Here is a 19,907-nt window from a genome sequence, read left to right as displayed (position 1 = left end):
CAAAGTCAAACCTGAATTTAATGAATGGCATGAATTCACCCACGGCAAATCCGAATGATCATTACCTAGTGGCACTTTTATATGGAAAAGCCTCACGTAAATAGTTAAACATACTCATTTAGATGTTGGATAGTATACTTAGAGTCTAGTTTCTTTTATTATTCTCTTGCTATGAGTTCAATTTTTAACATAATATTGTAATTTTAGCTGCCTCAATCTGTGACCTGGTGTAATTTTTTTTTTAAATGAACTGAAGTAGGATCCAGGAAATTATAAGCTGGTTAGCTTAACATCCCTTAGGTAAATTGGTTGAAAGTCTTATAAAACATAAGATTATAAAACATATTATGGAAGGTTGTGCTGAAAAAGGATGAAGTTGTCTTCTGGAAGAGCAAGTCTTTGTTTCACTGAGTTTTTAGATTTCTTGCGATTGCCCAGAAGTGTGTGCAGAGGTGTGTGCTTGAAGTGAAGGAGTGTCAACACTTGTATATGGAACAATTAGGATAAGAGGGAACCTTATGGGTGCAGGCCTACTGTATTGTTTTCACAGCTGTTTCTTAGATCTGTGTAGTTCAAAGGGTTTTGCTTACTGCATATTGTGGTCTCCCCCCTTCTTTCTAGATATCTTTAGTGTTTTGTTACCCTTTGTTTGAGAAAGGAACATTATGAGGCTGCCTCAAGATGCCTTCTGCACAGACATAAGAGTCAGCATTGGAGTTAAATAACTTTCTTTTGTTTGTCTACTCTTTTAAATGAGATGCATTTATTACCTGCAGCAAGAAAAGTAAGGTTTTATCTTTTAAAACCTTAACTACAGTATCCTGTATATTTTCTCTTCTGTTTCCAACCATAAACTCAGATATAGCGCTGGCTGTACAGCATTGCACTCTATTTTGCTATAGACACCAAATATCCCTACAATGTGATCAGACAGACATTACATATTTATTTATTTATTTATTATTTGATTTATGAAATTTATTCATTTATTTATTTACTGCATTTATATACCGCTTTTCTCACCCCTGGGGGGACTCAAAGCGGTTTACAAAATAATGGCACAATTCAATGTCAACCATACATGTGAAAAACATAACAAACAGATCAAATCATAAACAATAAAATGAACAACATCAGGCATACTTATTGAACAACTAAAAAAAACAAAAATAGAAATTTAAATATATAAATCAAACATTTAGGACATGTTTACTAATAGATCTAATACCAGTAAACAGTTAAAACATTAAACATAAAAAGGCAGTTTGCAACAAGCCAACAGGGCAGATGTCGTTTCAGAGTGTTTAAAGTGCTGGCTGAATTAAAATTCTTATATTGCACAATTCCACAAGTTAAAAAAGATCAAGTTAAAAATGTTTGGCTACCATTTCCCTCCCCCACCTGCCTCCCGATTCTCTCCCCACAATGTCTAGCCCCAGTCTTTATGCCCTCCCAAAGATTTCCAGATCATCACAACCAGTGCCGTCCCTAGGCAGTTTTTAAGAGTAGGCAAAGAGAATTTTTGCGCCCCGCCCCGGATGTTTGCGCCCCCCCTCCCCAAAACAAATTTTCCCTCCCCAAAACAAAACTTCACTTTCCCGCCGCGGTCTGGCCCTTTTCGCTGCGACTGCCATGTGGCCCGCACAGCTTGGCCCCGCCTACCACGCTGCACAACTCCGCCCACCACGTCGCGCAATGTGGTGGGCGGGGCCAGGAGTGCGGGCCGCACAGCGGTCTCAGTGAAAAGGGCCAGGCCGTGGTGAGAAGGATTTTCCCGCCGTGATCTGGCCCTTTTCGCTGCGTCCTGGCCCTTGCCGCGGCCGCCATGCGGCCCGCATGGCTTGTCCTTGCCCACCATGCCGTGCTGCTCCACCCACCATGTCACCTGACGTGGTGGGTGGAGCCGCGCGACATGGTGGGCGGGGCCAAGCCATGCGGGCCACATGGCGGTTGCAGCAAAAAGGACCAGATCACGGTAGGAAGATCCTTCCTGCCATGGCCTTGCCCTTTTCACTGCAGTCTGCCCCTTGCTGCGGCTGCCATGGGGCCCACACGGCTTGGCCCCGCCCACCACACTGTGCCCCCCACCCACCACGGCACAGCCCTGCCCACCACGCCATGGCCCCGCCCACCACGTCGCACCGCTCTGCCCACCATGTCCTTCCCGCCGTGGCCTGTGCCTTGCCGCCATGCGGCCTGCGTGGCCCCGGGAAGGCCCGGCCACAAGCCTAAAGAGGCGGGGGTGGCACCATCATCCTGGGGGGCTCGAGGGCGCCCCCCGGATGATGGCACCACAGGCAAATGCCTCCTTCGCCTGGCGGATGGACCGCCTCTGATCATAACTCTGCTGGATACTGTTCAGGCACAACCCAGGTTCATGGGGGGGGCAGGGTGTGTGTAAACTGTTATATGAGATCCTTGGGGAAAGTAGATGGGGTTTTTTTTTTCATGATGGTGAAATTTATGTCCCATCTTTCTCCACTCCAGAGGGGACTCAAGGCAGCTTTACACATAGGCAACTATTCGATGCCTTAAAACAATGTACAATTAAAATAAACATTTTAAAATAGAGTTATAAAATACATTAAAATATTTTAAACATTTAAAACTATGCCTTCACTATTAACCGTGCTATCCACAATTGTAATCTAGGCTGTTCCGATAGTCATTGCACATAATTCCATATCTATCTATTGCACAAGTTTTCCAAAGGCTTGATCACTAATACACGTTTTCACTCTCTTACAGAAGGTCAGGAGGGCGGGAGCTGATCTAATATCCCTGGGGAGGGAATTCCACAGCTAAGGGGCCACCACTGAGAAGGCCCTGCCTCTCGTCCCTGCCAGTCATGCCTGCAAAGGAGGCAGGACTGAGAGTAGGGCCTCCCCAGACAATTTTAAACTCCAAGATGGTTCATAGGGGGAGATCCGTTTGGACAGATAAGCTGGGTTGTAACCGTTTAGGGATTTATAGGCTATAGCCAGTGGAGCTGATGCAACAGGAGTATTGTGTTCTCTGTACTCTCCTGTTATCTCAATTAAGCAGGGACAGTGCTGATTAATCTACCATCATCCTACTTTTTCAACTTCATTGAGAATTCTGTTTCTTTCCTCCACTTTTCTACTTCATCATCACCTCTTCAATTACTGAAAACTGATTTTTAAGTTTAAAAAAGTAAGTTTCTAAGTTAAAAAAAAGCATGGAGAGAAGAGAGCAGATTCTTGCCTTTTCCAGTAAAGTTAAGGCAAAAGCAATTGCTGCTACCTCTCCTAGCTCATGCATTCTTTTTAACTTTGGCCATCCTGACCATACTCAGATATTGCTTTGCCCTGTGTGTCGTGGTTTTCACCTATGAAATGTAGGAGGGTATGAGACAGTTTACTTGGACTTCCAAAATATGGTTTTTTTTTTCAAAATCCCTCACTAAAAACCATTGAGGAATTACAGTGACCAGGAGATTATAGAAGTTCTCCAGTGGGTTGATAACTTGATAAGAAACAGAAAGCAAGAACTTAGAATGAGTGACCAGTTCTAGCAATAGGCAGATGTGAACTTTGGGGTCTGGTCTGGTGCTTTCTGAACCTTTTCATAAATGATCCGAGAGAAGTTGAGTAATTTGCCAACACCAAATTATTTAATATTGTAAAGAACTCCAAAACAATTTCAGTGTACATAACAGAATGCACACTGGGCTTGAAACAACAACAGCTCACCCCCACTGCTGAGATCTGTATTTGTAGCAAGAGAACAAGAAGGGGATCTTGGGGATATAATGGCTATGTCTATGAAAATGTCATCCCAGTGTACAGTTGTTGTTTAAAAAAGAGGGAGAGCACATTCCACCTTGATCTTAAAAAGAAAAGGAACTGAAAATAAAATTGCTAATACCCACTTGTATGACTCAGTGATGTGAGCACACTTTGTAGTTCATGTCATTAATTTGCACCCAAAACCAGTGAAGCAAAAAAGGGCAGCAAAATGATCAAGGGACTGGAACAGTTTTCCATTGAGATCGTAATATTTGGATCTGATTAGCTTTGAAAGAGGTTGAGAATGGTGTGGAGGTGAAGGGAGGGAGGGATTTCTAAAATTACACATGGTATGAAGAGAGTGGACATGTAGAAGTTTTTCTTCCTTTCTCATACTTTTAGAAATTGAGGTCATCCACTAAAGCTTAATGATTGGAGATTCAGGGTGGCCAAAATAAGATACTCCATAATATAACACATAGATAAAGCTATGTTATTTGCAGAGGCGGTTCTACCACCAGGCAAACTAGGCATTTGCCTCTAGCGCCATGTTGTTGGGAGCACCTTACTTGGCAGTTGGCCCTATGAGGCCCGGGTATGTAGGCCCAAATCCTGCACACATAGGTCCAGAAGCTTTGGGCCTACAGGTGAACCCCCCCCCAATAATGGGCCAAAATAAAATTTATCTTTTGGCCCCTGAAAACAAACAAACAAATGTCTGACCTCACAATTTTGGGAGGCTGAGATGAAAACGGATCAGGGCCCCACTGAAAGATGGGACACGAAACGGGACAAGGTAAATCCCAAATGCACACCACTATTTGTTACCATATGATGCAGTGATGGCTGGCAAAGCGGACAGCTTTAAGGAGCATTTGGACAAATTCATGGTAAATCAGTGGTCATGATGGATATATGAGTGATCCAGTACTGCAAGCAGTTTTTTGTTAATTGCTATCATGTCAACTTCAGATATTGGCAACTGCATCAATGAAAGAGCTCCAAGTCACCCTATCCTCAACAACTCTATTCAGGTCTTGCAGATTCAGGGCAGCCATGGCTTCTTGAGTTGACTCTACCCATCCGGAATGCAGTCTTTCTCTTTTCCTACTGCCTTCCATCTTCCCAAACATTATTGTCTTTTCTAGTGAGTCATGCCTTCTCATAATATGGCCAAAGTGCGATAATCGCAGGACCCTTCCAGATAGGCCCTACATCCCAGGATCTGATCCCAGATTTTCTGCTATAAACTGGATTATATGAGTCCACACTGCCAAATAATCTGGGATAATCAGAAAACCTGGGAATAGATCCTGGGATATAGGACCTGTCTGGAAGGGCCCTCAGTTTAGTTATCTTGGCTTCCAAGGATAGCTTCATATGCCAAGGATCCATTCATTAAACTCCTCTGCAGCACCACATTTCAAGAGCTGATTTTCATCCTATCAGCTTTCTTCACTGTCTTGCTTTCATCGCCATACATAGAAATGGGAAATACAATGACCTGTGTTAAATATTCATTTTTACACTTCCTTCATACATACTCTTGCAAGTTCTAGCCTTCTTCTGATTTCTTGACTGCAGTCTTTATTCTCATTGATGTCTAAGCCAAGCTTCTGTATATCAACTTGGATTGAACCAGCATGGCTGTTCTTATGTTCCTATCCTCTCTAGAAGCCGCTCTCAGTGCTAGTCATACTTCATGATTCATTATGATGTTTTGATTCTTAATGTTGGGATTTTTAAAATATAAATTCCTAATTATTTCATTTTTGGGATACACACCATTCCATAATGAATGCTCACACACTGTTGAGCCACTCAAGTTGAGTTTTCTGCAAACCTGGTGCATTCTGTTTTTAACACCAAGAAGAGGACACAATTACAGTTTATAACAAAAGGCAGACAAATGATGGAGGAGGGGACTCTTTCTCTGCTTAATGCCGTATTATAAGTTCATAGTGGGAAGCTTATCTACAGACATAGGCATGGAAACCTTGTTACAGGTAGTGTGGCAGTCAGGTTTTCCTCCCCTCCTTTTGTGTGCATGGGTGTGAGTGGGAATGTTTTCAACAAATAGTTTTCTGAACTAACAGGAGTTTGTTTCAGGGACAGGAGATAGCTTTTAATCTCCTTCACCACATTTTCATTTGTTTTGCAAGAGCTTTGTGTGCACTCATGAGTGACATCCCAGCCCATGGTGATGTGCATATCTTGGAAAGGACTCAAAACAATTCAAGAAAATTAAACCCTTCTTAAAAGGCAGAAATTGCACAAGCAACACCAGGAGAGGGAAAATGTGTCCCTTGTCAGAGACATTCGTCAATAGGTGCTCTTAATAACTCTAGCTTGAGGGAAGAATCAGATTAACTGCTTAATCTTATTTAGTGGGATTTAGTTCCCGGTATATTTGTACAGGACTGCAAGCTGATAGTGTGAGCCCATACATGTTCACTCAGAAGTAAGTCCACTACATTCAGTGAGGTTTACACTCATTGTGTTTAGAATCACAACCTAAATCAGTCATGCTGCAATGTGCTGAGTTTCAGAGTATGGGAAAATTAATTTATGTGGTCCAGAACTCCCATATCTTTCAGTTCATTCCTTCTGGACTACAATTAAAAATAATTTTATCAAGTAAATTTTCTATGCCCTCGTATCTTTCCTGGGTTGAAATGACAATTAGTCAGGTGAACCTTGTGGCACTCAAAACAGCACTGTTTATTTCTTATCCCCATCATATAAAAATGTTGCCTTTTGTCCTCTAGAAATAGAGTCTCCACATAAGCTTTAGAATATATAAACAACAACTAATTATTAAAACAAATTAACAAGTGAACAGCAACAGCAAATACATCCAAGCAATGAGAGAGTCAAGTGTTTGTTTAAAGAGAAATAGAAGCCATGCCAAATAGGGGTGTACAATTTGGTTAAAACCCATGATGTTTTCAGTGTATGGATTTCGTCCTCCCCCAGATCTGTTTTTAGGGGGAGCCTCCCAAATTTGGCTGGGGAAAAATCCATTTTTCAGTTCAGCAGCCGGAAGATCCGGGAAGGTCTCGCCTATTGTTGGCAATTGGTAATTTACGAGGCTCCCCTTTCTGTCATTTCTAGGACATCAGTCTTCAGAAACCCCTGTTTCCAGCACCCTTTCTTTTAATCTCCTTCAGTTGGGTCTGGGTTAAAGCATCATACTTAAGAAAGCCCTGATTCTGGCATCCTTTCCTTTAATCTCTTTCAGATAGTCCTGGGTTAACACATCAGGCTTAAGAAACCTCTGTTTCTGGTGTCCTTTCCTATAATATCCTTCAACTAGACCTGTGGAGGAATTGAATTCTCCCTGTGGAGACTCAAGGGAGTCAAGGTATCCCTCTCTTCAGTAAATCACCCCATTTGATGCCCCATGGGCCTCGGAGTTCTGACCCCAGCACCATCATGGATCATGATGATGAAAACATGGGTTTTTTGCCGTCTCAGCAAGAGGCGGAGCCATTCCAGATGCCTGTTGTGGACAATTCTTGCCAAGAACTCATTAAAACAGACCTTGACCAAGTTCTTCCCAGCGCTTCTCCCCCCTTTGCGAGAAGGGAGTTCTACCAGGCGAGCCGCTTCCAAAGAGAACAAATGAGGAGAAGCACGAGATTAGCAACCAGACAGGGCGTTAATTAGCTAGTTTCCCCTGGGAGCTTTCAGGGAGGAACGCATCTGGATGAAGATGTGTTTCGCTTCTTTTTCCCTTGGGAAAGGAAGCTCTGGACACCTGCTCTGCAGGAAGATTAAAGTTCTTTAAAAGTTCCCCGCACTGGTGAATCCGTTGTGGAGTCAACAGATCAGCTTAAGGATTAACTTCGGTTCCAGCCAAGTGTGGATTGCGTTTGAGTCTGCAACCTCCAGTTTCTTTGTGCCTTGCCTTGCTGTGTTTCATGACCTATCTCATCGTGTTTCCCAGCCTTGCATCTTGTGGCAAGTATCCAGTCTTGTCTCCAGCTCCCTGCCTTGGACTTACGTTAAACTTCAGTACGCTTTCCCCACTCTAACTGCTTTGAAGTGGAGTGTGTTTCGGTTCTGGGATTACAACTTTGAACTCTAATATTATATACTGGACAAAATATTTCTGGACTATATTTGACCTTCCCTGAAAGGTCTATTGCTGGACTACATTTCTACTTGTTTTTATCCTACTATAATATTTCCTTAATAAAGATATTAGATTGTTATTGGCCTCCGTGTGTTGGTTCTTAGTGCTCCGCTGCCAGGGCATGACACCCCAATATTTAAACAAACACCCCCCAAATGCATTTTCACAGCCCATAAATGAAATTGCCAAAGGAAAGGATTGGAATTGAGCCCAAAAGCAAAATCCTAAGAGCAGCGAAGGCTCTGAGATACAGCACGGAGCACATCAGCGGCTTTCTTCTTCTGATTGGCTCAGGCAGGCAGCAAGGCTCACAGCTGCCTCTCTCTCTGCACTCCACATGTAGCTGAAAGAAACTGAAGGCAGCCATTTTCAGCAGCCACATGGCAAGGAAAAAATGGCAGTGGTGCCCATGCTGTTACAGCTGACTAAAAGAGCTGGAAGAGCCGGAGTCCATTTTGAATAGATTCATGCACAGCCCTAATGCCAAACACAACAATCACATTCACACATCACGCTAACCCATCACTTGTATCAGCTTGCCCATTTTTCTCACTTTTGTTTCAGGGTGACCAATTGGAGAGGCAGGCCAAGGACATCACATCACAACAAGACATGGTTTTGATAAACCAGAGTTTACAAGTCAACAGCCTATGATTTTTTTTTATTGTGGCTTGTGGATAGCTGAGAAATTGTAGCTTGTTTGTAGTAAAAGGCTCGTACAAAACAGGCCAGCATTGAATAAATTGTAGCCTTGCTTGCCATTTCATGTGAATTTGGCTGATATGTAGAGAACCAGGAGCATGAAACTGATGGGAAAAATAAAACATGAAGCCTGGAATGCCACAAAGCTTAGAAAGCAAAGGGGAGAATGTATATTATTTGCGCCTTCTTGTTACCTGATGAAGAATAGCTGCTATCTGCAGAATGAATAGGTATCCCGCTAGCAGGATTTCAGTTGTAAAGCAATAGCTATGAAGGTTCAAACAATTCTTCAACTCTCAGATCCTTTACATAAAGACGAATAAGAAAAACTATAAAGCATCAGGGAGACAGTCACGCTCCCAGTGATGGATCCTACAGAATGGGTTAAGGAGTTTCAACCTCCTTGAGAAGGAGAGAAGAACAGGGGAGGTGGAGCCATTTTTTTAAAAGAAAAAGAGTGGACTTGCCTTCTTTTATTTGGCTTTGATTTTTCAAACTCATTTTCAGCTTAGATTCAAAGTAATGTTCAGGAAGTGGGAAGTCACATGTAACCTAGGAAGCTGCCTTGGCTTCCTTTGAAATAGAATGAGGAAAGTTGGTTTCTGTGCGGGTGTCCAATGGAATTTTCCCAGGAAGGAATAAAGCACCCAGAATGCACAGTTGCTGCACACCTGTGGATTGCTCATACACATACTTTGTTGCTAGTTTGCTGGTTTATTGAAGACACTTAAACCTGTCCACAAACCAGAGTTCTCTAGGTGGTGTACAGTGCTAATGTAACATTGTACACAAATATAATAATATAGTTGGTCCTCTGTGTCCACAGATTTTGGATCCACAGATGCCACCATCCTTAGCTTAAAAATATTAAAAGGAAAATCCTAAAAGCAAGCATGATTTTGCCATTTGATATAAGATATGTCATTTCACTACACCATTTTATATCATGGGACTTGAACATCCCCAGATTTTAATATCCACGGGTGATTCCGGAACCAAACCCCAGCCAATATTAAGAGTCCACTGTAGCACACAAAAGCACATTCCATGAACTATAAGGAATCTGACACCAGAGAAGCAGAACAGCATTATAGGATGTCATCACATTGACCTGGAGAAAATGAGGGAAAGCGGGGAAAAGGGTGGAATTTCTGTTTTTAAATAAGTTGAAGAATTTACTGTAACAAAAGCACCTTTCTCAAGGAGACGCTTTCCCTGGGGTGGTTTCCACTCAAGCACCTTCCACTGTAACAGAAGCACCTTTCTTCAGGCGGCACTTTCCTGGGGTCATTTGCACAAAGATTTTCTCCCATTGTCCCTCCAGGATTTTATTTATCTTTTTTAAAAACCATCATCCCCGATCATAGGAAGTGGTTTTATTTACAAGCAGGCAATAGGGATTAACATCACATGGGGAAATAGTCAATTGCCAACTATTAAAAATAAGTCAATTGCCAACCAACACTTCAGAAATGGCAAAATAACTCACCCCCACAGTTGAAGCTTGCTGTAGTGTGAAGGGCACCATGGGTTGTCATTTCTTAAATGTGTAGAAACACTGATTTTATTGTGTGTAATGAAGTCCATGGTCAAGATTCACTAGAGATACTATGAACTGCCAGAAATTATTTAGAGCTGAAATAGGCAACTGTTTGGGATCCAGGAGCAATTTCCCCCCAGCCCTCCCTCCCATGGTTCACATGATTTTAGAGGACCTTTCAAGTGCCACTGGCTTCTTTACAGATTCTCATCCCTGCCCCCCCTCCATCTGGGCGACTTGGTACTATAGGAAGCCACCTTGTCTTTGTTCATTATCACTGGACATCAGGCCACCCAAAGTACTCAGATGGAGAGCCTGGCAGTTATGATTGCCTGGATGTCACAGTGACAAATATTCTTGGTTCTTAACCCTCAAAGATGTGCTTCTCTCTAATCTCTGGAGTAAAGGGAGTGTGACTGATTGAGATGGCATTTACATGCAGGCTGCAAGGTGGCCTCTTATCAAGGTCCAGGCCAACTTGTGTATATCTTTCACATGTTTCTTACTACTAGCCAGGAAGGCATGAGATTTATCACTCTGACCAATCCTTTTCTCAGGCTCCATGCAAGCAGCAGACAAACAATCCCGTTTGGAGCATTCTTCATGCTGAAGAAATGCCTTCCTGCTAATCTTCTGACTGGTCAGTTGTGCGATTTCAACCTAGTTCACACACAACTTTCCAGGACTTTTTGTAGCTTCTTTTTGGCTAATATAGTGTGTGCCAGCTAAAGGACTTCATTTCATTATCGATTTAAGAAGCTTATGTGCCAACTTTGCATCCCAGGACAGTTTGTAGTAGGAACGCAAAACAACAAATACAGTAGGACAGAAAGATACAAACCCACCCACACTTAAAATAGAACAAACAACACAATAAACAACTAGGGCTGCCAGATCTCAGGACCTGAGTCTTAGTTTTCACGAGTCATCACCAGACAAGAGATAAGAGAGCAAAGAGCTGCATACGAATTAGAATCATAGAATCATAGAATCATAGAACAGTAGAGTTGGAAGAGACCTCATGGGCCATCTAGTCCAACCCCCCGCTAAGAAGCAGGAAATCGCATTCAAAGCACCCCCGACAGATGGCCATCCAGCCTCTGCTTAAAAGCTTCCAAAGAAGGAGCCTCCACCACAGTCCAGGGAAGAGAGTTCCACTGCCGAACAGCTCTCACTGTGAGGAAGTTCTTCCTGATATTCAGGTGGAATCTCCTTTCCTGTAGTTTGAAGCCATTGTTTCACGTCCTAGTCTGCAGGGCAGCAGAAAATAAGCTTGCTCCCTCCTCCCTATGACTTCCCCTCACATATTTGTACATGGCTATCATGTCTCCTCTTAGCCTTCTCTTCTGCAGGCTAAACATGCCCAGCTCTTTAAGCCTCTCCTCATAGGGCTTATTCTCCAGACCCTTAATCATTTTAGTCGCCCTCCTCTGGACGCTTTCCAGCTTGTCAACATCTCCCTTCATCTGCGGTGCTCAAAATTGGACACAGTATTCCAGGTGTGGTCTGACCAAGGCAGAATAGAGGGGGAGCATGACTTCCCTGGATCTAGACGCTATTCCCCTATTGATGCAGGCCAGAATCCCATTGGCTTTTTTAGCTGCCTTATCACATTGTAGGCTCTTGTTTGGCTTGTTGTCCACGAGGACTCCAAGGTCTTTTTCGCACACACTGCTGTCAAGCCAGGTGTCCCCCATTCTGTATCTTTGATTTCCATTTTTTCTGCCAAAGTGAAGTATCTTGCATTTGTCCCTGTTGAACTTCATTTTGTTAGTTTCGGCCCATCTCTCTAGTCTGTGAAGATCGTTTTGAATTCTGCTCCTGTCTTCTGGAGTGTTAGCTATCCCTCCCAGTTTGGTGTTGTCTGCAAACTTGATGATCATGCCTTCTAACCCTTCATCTAAGTCGTTAATAAAGATGTTGAACAGAACCGGGCCCAGGACAGAGCCCTGTGGCACTCCACTTGTCACTTCTTTCCATGATGAAGACGATGCATTGGTGAGCATCTTCGTTTCCAGCTCACCTAGGAGATCACCAGTTTCCAACAGTTTGCAACTCTTAATTAACTCATTGCTGTAATAGACTCTTCACAGGCTTTACATATTTACTTAATTTATCCTTACTTTCCTGTTGTTGTAGAGCAGGGGCCACCAAACTAAGCCAGATGTGGCCCTCCAAGGTCATTTCCCCAGCCCCTACCCTAAACTTTAGACTTAGGTCCACCCTAAGTCTGAAACGACTTGAAGGCACACAGCAATTAACTTGACTGTCTCATTAGCCAAAAAGCAGGCCCACACTTCCCATTAAAATACTGGTAAGTTTATGTTGATTGAAATTGTTCTTCATGTTACATTTTGGGTTATTCTTTCATTTTTATTTGCACTATAAATAAGATACGTGCAGTATGCAAAGGGATCTGTTCATGTTTTTTTAACTATAGTCTGGTCCACTGTTTAAAAAGTTTGAGGACCTGCTCTGGAGTAATTCACTGCCTTATTGAAAGACCATGCTTGTTGCCAACTTGGAAGCAAGATTCAACTATCAATCAATTTGGCTTGTACATTTGGAATGAGAGGGAGCACCCTAGGTTGGGCATTTGAGAATAAACCTGTTTTTGCAGCAAAATATCTTGGGCCAATCATATGCATGATCTTTCTTTCTGACTAATTGAATGGGAAACATTGTTTACCAAATACTATTGAATTTCAGCCCTCATCAGCCCCTGGCAGCCTGGCCAATGACCAGGCATTATCAAAGTAATAGGGTCACCCTAAGCCTGAAACAACTTGAAGGCACACAACAACAATAACAATCCTAATTAACTTGAAAATCTCATCAGCCAAAAGCAGACCCACACTACCACTAAAATACTGGTAAGTTTTTGTTGCTTAAAATGGTTCTTCATTTTAAATATTGTATTGTTCTTTCATTTTTTTTACACTACAAATAAGATATGTGCAGTATACATAGGAATGTGTTCATTTCCCCCCCAAAACTACAAGATAAGTTACGTAGGTTTGTTCTTAGGACGAATTTATATGTAAGTTGGAACAGGTACATTTTTAAGGGTAACTCCAGGCAAACATATATATAATTTTAGCTTTGGACAGCATAGGGAAAGGTTTACATTTCTGTGACCTTTGTTTTGCCGTCTGTGTCCCGTTCAGAAGATTTTACCTCACTCTCTTACCCTGTGATAATTGGGTTTTGAAAAATTTGACTTGTTGTGGAAACACAGATTGGTGAGAAATTTTCAGTGGAGACACCTTTCCCCATGATAACTCTTTCAAAAGTGATTTTTCCTTCCTTAGAGTGGATTTCTCTCACTTCCTGTTGTCTCTCTCCCCACCCACCCCCACCCCGTTCTTAGCTATGAGTTGTTTGTGAGATGTATGTAACTCGGGGACTGCCTGTATAGTCTGGCCCCACAACAGTCAGACCCTCAGCTTAAAAGATTTAAGGCAGTGATTCTCAACCTGGAGCCCCCAAATGTTTTTGGCCTTCAACTCACAGAAATCCTAACAGGTGGTAAACTGGCTAGGATTTTTGGGAGTTGTAGGCCAAAAACATCTGGGGACCCCAGGTTGAGGACCACTGGTTTAAGGACTCTTGTTGTAGAGACAATGTTCTTCCTTTATTCTCCTCTACACCCACCTAGAAGCAAGTACATCAGATAAGTACTTTATTCTGCTGCCCAAAGTAAGTGGGAAGGAATAATTTCCTTATTTGCCTTGGACTCCATGGCGCTCTATGAAATCATGCCGGCCACATGACCTTGGAGGTGTCTACGGACAATGCTTGCTTTTCAGCTTAGAAGTGGAGATGAGCTCCAATCCCTAGAGCCGGACACACCTAGACTTAATATCAGGGGAAAATTTTACCCTTTTTACCTTGCCTTGGAAGATCACATTTATCTTATCTATGATTTCTGCCTTAGTTTCAAAACAGGCAACTATGCTCTCTATCTCAGTGTGTTTGAAGAACAAACTGAGCAATTGTAGTTGTCATTTAATGCATACTGCTTAATGACATCACTGAGGTCCACCCCTTGCTATCAGGTTCTGGGGTGGTTCTGAACTGGCAAACCTGTAAATACCAGAATCAGTAACATGAACTGTTGCTTGTAGGGGTGTGTGATTCATCAAAAACTCATCCTGTTTTTGATTCCATTTTCAGCCCCCCCCCCCCCCAAATTTCAATTACCAGGAAATTCCCGAAATCAAGAGGAGAAAAATACTGTTTAGTGATTGTCTGTTGGAAGTACTATGTTCATTCTGGGAAGATACAGCCTATTGGGGACAATGGGGGAACTGGCGAGGCTCCTCTTTCCATCATTTTTATGGTTATCGGGACAAAAATAGCCACACTTGGGAGACACATGTACGATTACAAGCCCTACAAGTTTCAGAACATTTGGATCATCCACTGATTTTTAGGAATTTTTTAAAGTTTCTATAAATAAAGGAGGAAGGCTGTTGGTGTAGAAGTACACACACATAAGCCAGAAGGCAGGGCTGGGAGGGAATAGCAGAGGGTCAAAGAGGTGAAGAAGAAAGGGCCTTTTTGTGGGGGAGGAACTTGGGCTGCTGGTGCAGGACAGAGTACAGAAGCCAGAAGCCAGCAGGTAGGGCTGGGGAAATTCTCCCCATGAGAACTCAGGCTATTCCTTAAATCTATCCCACACTCAATCAACTTAAAGCAAAAAAAGGTAAAACTAAAAATATTTAAACAAACACAAAAACCCTTCTTAAACTCACAGCCCCCCCCCCCCAAAAACACACCCACCCACTCCTCCCTAGAGAAATTAGTAAAATAAGAGGTCTCTAAGAATGATATTAAAGAAGCAGCGAAGGCACCGAAATAGAACATAGAGCTAGCCAGCACTATTTCTCTCTTTCTCAAATGCCAGGATGCCACAGAAAAATGATGGAGCTCGCCCTGGTATATCTAGACCAGCTTCGCAAAAAGACTCATGATCCGTTTACTTCTTCTAATTGGCTCTGGCAAGGCTGGGGGGAAGGAAAGAGGAAAAAACTGTGTGTGTGGCTGCTCTTCTCACGCAACAGCCGGTTCAGCCAGACTCAGCTGAAGATCAGCTGCCACGTATCCCATTATTGCCAACCTTTGGTTGCCCTCACTCATCCTGTTTACAGGGATCCGGCTGCCAGGTTGCCCGAATCCCCCAAATACAGCACATCAAAACAATGTTGTGCACACCCCTAGTTGCTTGTTTATCTATTATTTCTGCCTCTCTCTCTGACCTCTCCCACCCTCTATTTCATATCAACGACCATCTAATTGTAAATTTAGGTGGATGCTATTATGGGCAGGGAGGCTAGTTCCTAAAAGTAGCATACATCTTTGGGAAAGGAATATTTTATGACAGAAAATGAAAAACCTCTCTCTGTCCACTGTCTGCTCTATTTATTTATCTGTAGTGTTTACACCAGGGGTCCCCAAACTAAGGCCCGGGGGCCGGATGCGGCCCTCCAAGGTCATTTACCTGGCCCCCGCCCTCCGTTTTATAATATAATATTTTATATCAGTTTTAATAATATATTATATATACATATAATATTGATAAAATATGTTATACAATATAATATTAATAATAATACCATATAATAATATTAAATTATTTGTTATATATTATATATAATATTACAGTACAGTGGTATAGTTCAATATATAGCAATATATAATGCTAATATTGTGCTATGCTAATAATATAATATATTGTTTGTACATACAGCTGCTCTGAGTCCCCTTTGGGGTGAGAAGGGTGGGATATAAATGTAGTAAATAAATGTAGTAATAGTAAATAAATAAATGAATAATTTTAGACTCAGTCTCGCCCAAAGTCTGACATGATTTGAAGGCACACAACAACAACAACAACAACAACAACAACAACAACAACAACAATCCTAATTAACTTGAATATCTCATTGGCCAGAAGCAGGTCCACACTTTCCATTGAAATCCTGATAGATTTATGTTGGTTAAAATTGTTCTTATATTCAAATATTGTATTGTTCTTCCATTGTTGTTGTTTTTTGCACTACAAATAAGACATGTGCAGTGTGCATAGAAATTTGTTCATTTTTTTTTCAAATTATAATTCGGCCCCTCAACAGTCTGAAGGATTGTGGACCGGCCCGCTGCTTTAAAAGTTTGAGGACCCCTGGTTTACACCATCCAACCTATTAACTCCAGTTCTTGAAGCAGCTTAAAAACTATTTAAAACACAACAATACAAGCAGGTAATAGGACAAGGCAAAGGTGTTTATATGTACAGACACATTTTCCCTTGTATTCTCATGTGTTTTAATTGCCCCAGTGCTGCTGATCTCCCAGTGCAAAAAATGTTGCCAATGCAGCCAGATAAGATTATAGGCCCAGCCTTCCTCACTAGGCTGCTGTTAACATCTTGCAAAGGGGCTGGCTCTGGAATACAGCTTGGCAAGTTGTTTTTAAGAAAAAAGAAATCATGCCTCAAAAAGGTGAATTTTTGGATTAGAACTTTCTGGTGAGCAGGGAACAAAGTATTCAAACAGCTAGTAATATCTCTAGGCTCTGGAGTAAATATTTCTCAGAGCACCATCCTGCACATTTTATTCATTTTAAACAGTAACTTTTCAAACTCTGCTCCAGATGTAGAGGATGTAGAGGAAGAACAACAGTGTTACAGTATAGGCAGGAAATTATTCATCTAAAACTGAAACAAAAGTTGTCATAGTGGGGACTTCTTCAAGCAGGACTTTCGGTATTTGTTCTCCTGGACTATTACTTGGTAATTCCCAGCATCTGTTGCAACATTTGATCCCCTCCAGTGGGCTTCTTTTCAATTCTGAGACATATTAGAACACAGTTATTCTTCATTTCCTTCTCTTTTTAGCATTATAACACATTGAGGCATCTGAGAAATAGTACTTTTGTGCTATAGTGCTATCACACTAAAACATTTTTAATTAAGAGGGAGAAAATACAACCTTGAAATCATAAAATCACCTTTTAAAAAAGATATCTTGAACAGCCCTGCTGCAGACACAAGAAAAAAAGCAGATCACAGAAAGAATGATCTCCATATCATGGAATCAGGAAACTGTGAACTCTATTGAAATTAACATCTACTGGATGTTACCATAGATGTTTTCTGGAACATGCAAAACATTTCTAGAGATGTATCATCTCCTGGAGTTCGCTAAGTCTTCCATCGTAACCTCTCAGGACTTACAACATTAATTGAAAAGACGTATTTTTGGGGATGTGGCTAGGTAAAACTGTCAGTACTGGTCCTAAATGTATTAGAGTTGTAGTATATGGAAATAGTGGACACAGAAGCAGAAATAAACAGCTAAATCTAGTGAAACCCAGGGAGCTCGTGTTTTTTCGATGAACCTGGAAGTCCCTTGGCTTCTCTAGAAAGAGCACTGTATAAATGGGGATGAGTGTGCGGGTGGATGGGTGAGCAGGTGGGTGATGGGTGGGTGCACTGAAAAGGCCCAATGTTTCATTGTAACCCTTGGCGGTGTTTTAAGGGCAGAATTGCTTCATTGGGAAAATACTTCCCTTAGTACAGGGGTGTCAAACTCATTTTCACCAAAGATTGCCTTCAAAGAGTCATTTTTAAATTCTAAGACTGTATAACTGTAACTATATTGCCCTGGCACTGAAAGCCTCGTGGGCCACATAAAATGATTTGGCAGGCTGGATTCAGCCTGTGTATGACAAATGTGTCTTAACGAACTGAGATCTCAAATTGTGCAGGGCTTTCAGTGTTTCTTAGAAAATAACTGAGACACACATGGCCAACCAGAATCAACTTGAGGAAAAAAGGACAAGCTAAGAGAGGCTGCTACAGCTTCCATTTTCCTGTGTCTACAAAAAGGGCAGCCAAAAATGGTCTCCTTTCCTCTCTCCACCATTGAGTTGAATTGAATGCAAACTACTTTTGCTTATTGAACCCTGTTTGGAACAGCTGAAGCAAACTGAAGATAAAGGGGGTGGGTGGGAGATGGATGAAAAACTGGAAAGTTTTAAAAAACAGATGACAACATGGAAAGACAGAACACTAATGGGGACTGTTCTTGCAAATCAGGATAGGTGGAGGATATGGTACTTTGAATTGGGTCCAGAAATGAGTAAAAGCAAGAAAGGAATGGTGTAATGTGTTCAAAACATCTGGAAATCTTTGGAAATGAGCTCTCCTCTGATAAGTGGAAAATCTTTTCAAACAGAAGCCACAGTGGTTTCTGTGATGGACGGGGAACAGAGTAATCTGACGCTCCTGCCAGCATCCTGTTCCCTCCTGAGTATTTGGTGAGCCAGAATCCAATAAAACATCCTATACGATCCTTCATATTGGAGCAAAGAGAACAGCGACCTTCTCTATTTGTAATTACCTTTTTTCATAAGAGACACACACTGAATTTAATAAAATACATGATAAAGGCAAGTGATATGTCCTGATAGGGAATAGATGGAAAAAAATGACCCAAACAGCCTTCTGATGCAAAAGAAAGAAAGAAAGAGGAATCTGTTTTCCTTTTATGATTCAAAAAAGGAAAGCAAAATGTTAGAGAACACATCTGCTGCTGAGCCTGCTGTGTGAAGTGCTGGTGTCACTTTGCAGAGGTGATTATGGTGAAAGTAATAATTCATAACTTAAAATGCTTAATATTCATATTGCACTTTCCCTAAGTCATCAAAGCAATTGATGCAGATTATCCAAGAAGCCCTTTCAACAACCTTGTAAATTAAGTCAGGTTGAAATATTTGTTTTGCTCCCTTCTAACAAAAGTGGTGGCATATTTCTGCCATGCTAGAGATAGGTTATTGATCTGCAAGGCCAGATGTACACCGCAGCTATAAAGTGTGGAACATGAGCTACGAGAGACCAGTAAGTGAGGAGCACACAACATATGCGAGAGTTGAGTCTAACTATATAGACCATAACCCTCTGGAGATGTTATATAACACCTCACTGGTCATTGATGGACTGCAAATGAGCTCTAAGATCAAGGCACACAGCAGCTCTTTTCCCATCTTACCAGCCCTATGAGCTGTGTGATTGCTTGTAATTTCTTAAATGGAGGCAAAACTTCAGGAAAGAAATTGCTTATTTTCCACTCACCAGGACAAGTTTATAGTTGCCATGAATGATGTGAAGCTACACCTTTCCCCTCAGACCGTGAGCAAAAGCAAAACAATAGTAACACTAAACCTCTTTGAATCCTGGAACAGACTGTTCCTCAAAACGATGGAGGCTTTTGCATAGGAGTTGCACATATTTGTTGTATAAGAAAAATGTGTGTCTTTTTCTATTGGCTACATTTGTGCAGAGGATCCATGTTCTTTGAAAATGTAGGAAACACATTTGAGAACAATTGTGTAAAATAAATAAATGACCTCTGAGACATCTTCTGCCATTCAAGAAGTGATTAAGACATGGATGGCTAAAGAAATGTTGCTACCTGATGGGAAAAACAAGATGACACACATAACATTATGGGAGCCAACTAGGCAGCAGACTCAGGAAATTGCCCTGGGAGCTGGAATAAATTACTATTGCAGCAAAATTAATATATACCCGAAGAGGGAAGAACTCAACACCACCAACAAAGGATGACTGGGTGATAAAATTGAACTGACTAGCAGAAATGGATAAATTATCGGCACTGATTAGGGAAAATTGATAAATATAATGGTAAAAGATGGGAAATCCCTTGTTGACTGTCTTTAGAAAAACAGATAGCAACCTTGCAGTTGTTGGCTT

This window comes from Anolis carolinensis, chromosome 1 (genome assembly GCF_035594765.1).
Source record: "Anolis carolinensis isolate JA03-04 chromosome 1, rAnoCar3.1.pri, whole genome shotgun sequence".
Lineage (NCBI taxonomy): Eukaryota > Metazoa > Chordata > Lepidosauria > Squamata > Dactyloidae > Anolis > Anolis carolinensis.
Note: the sequence above shows the minus strand (reverse complement) of the source record.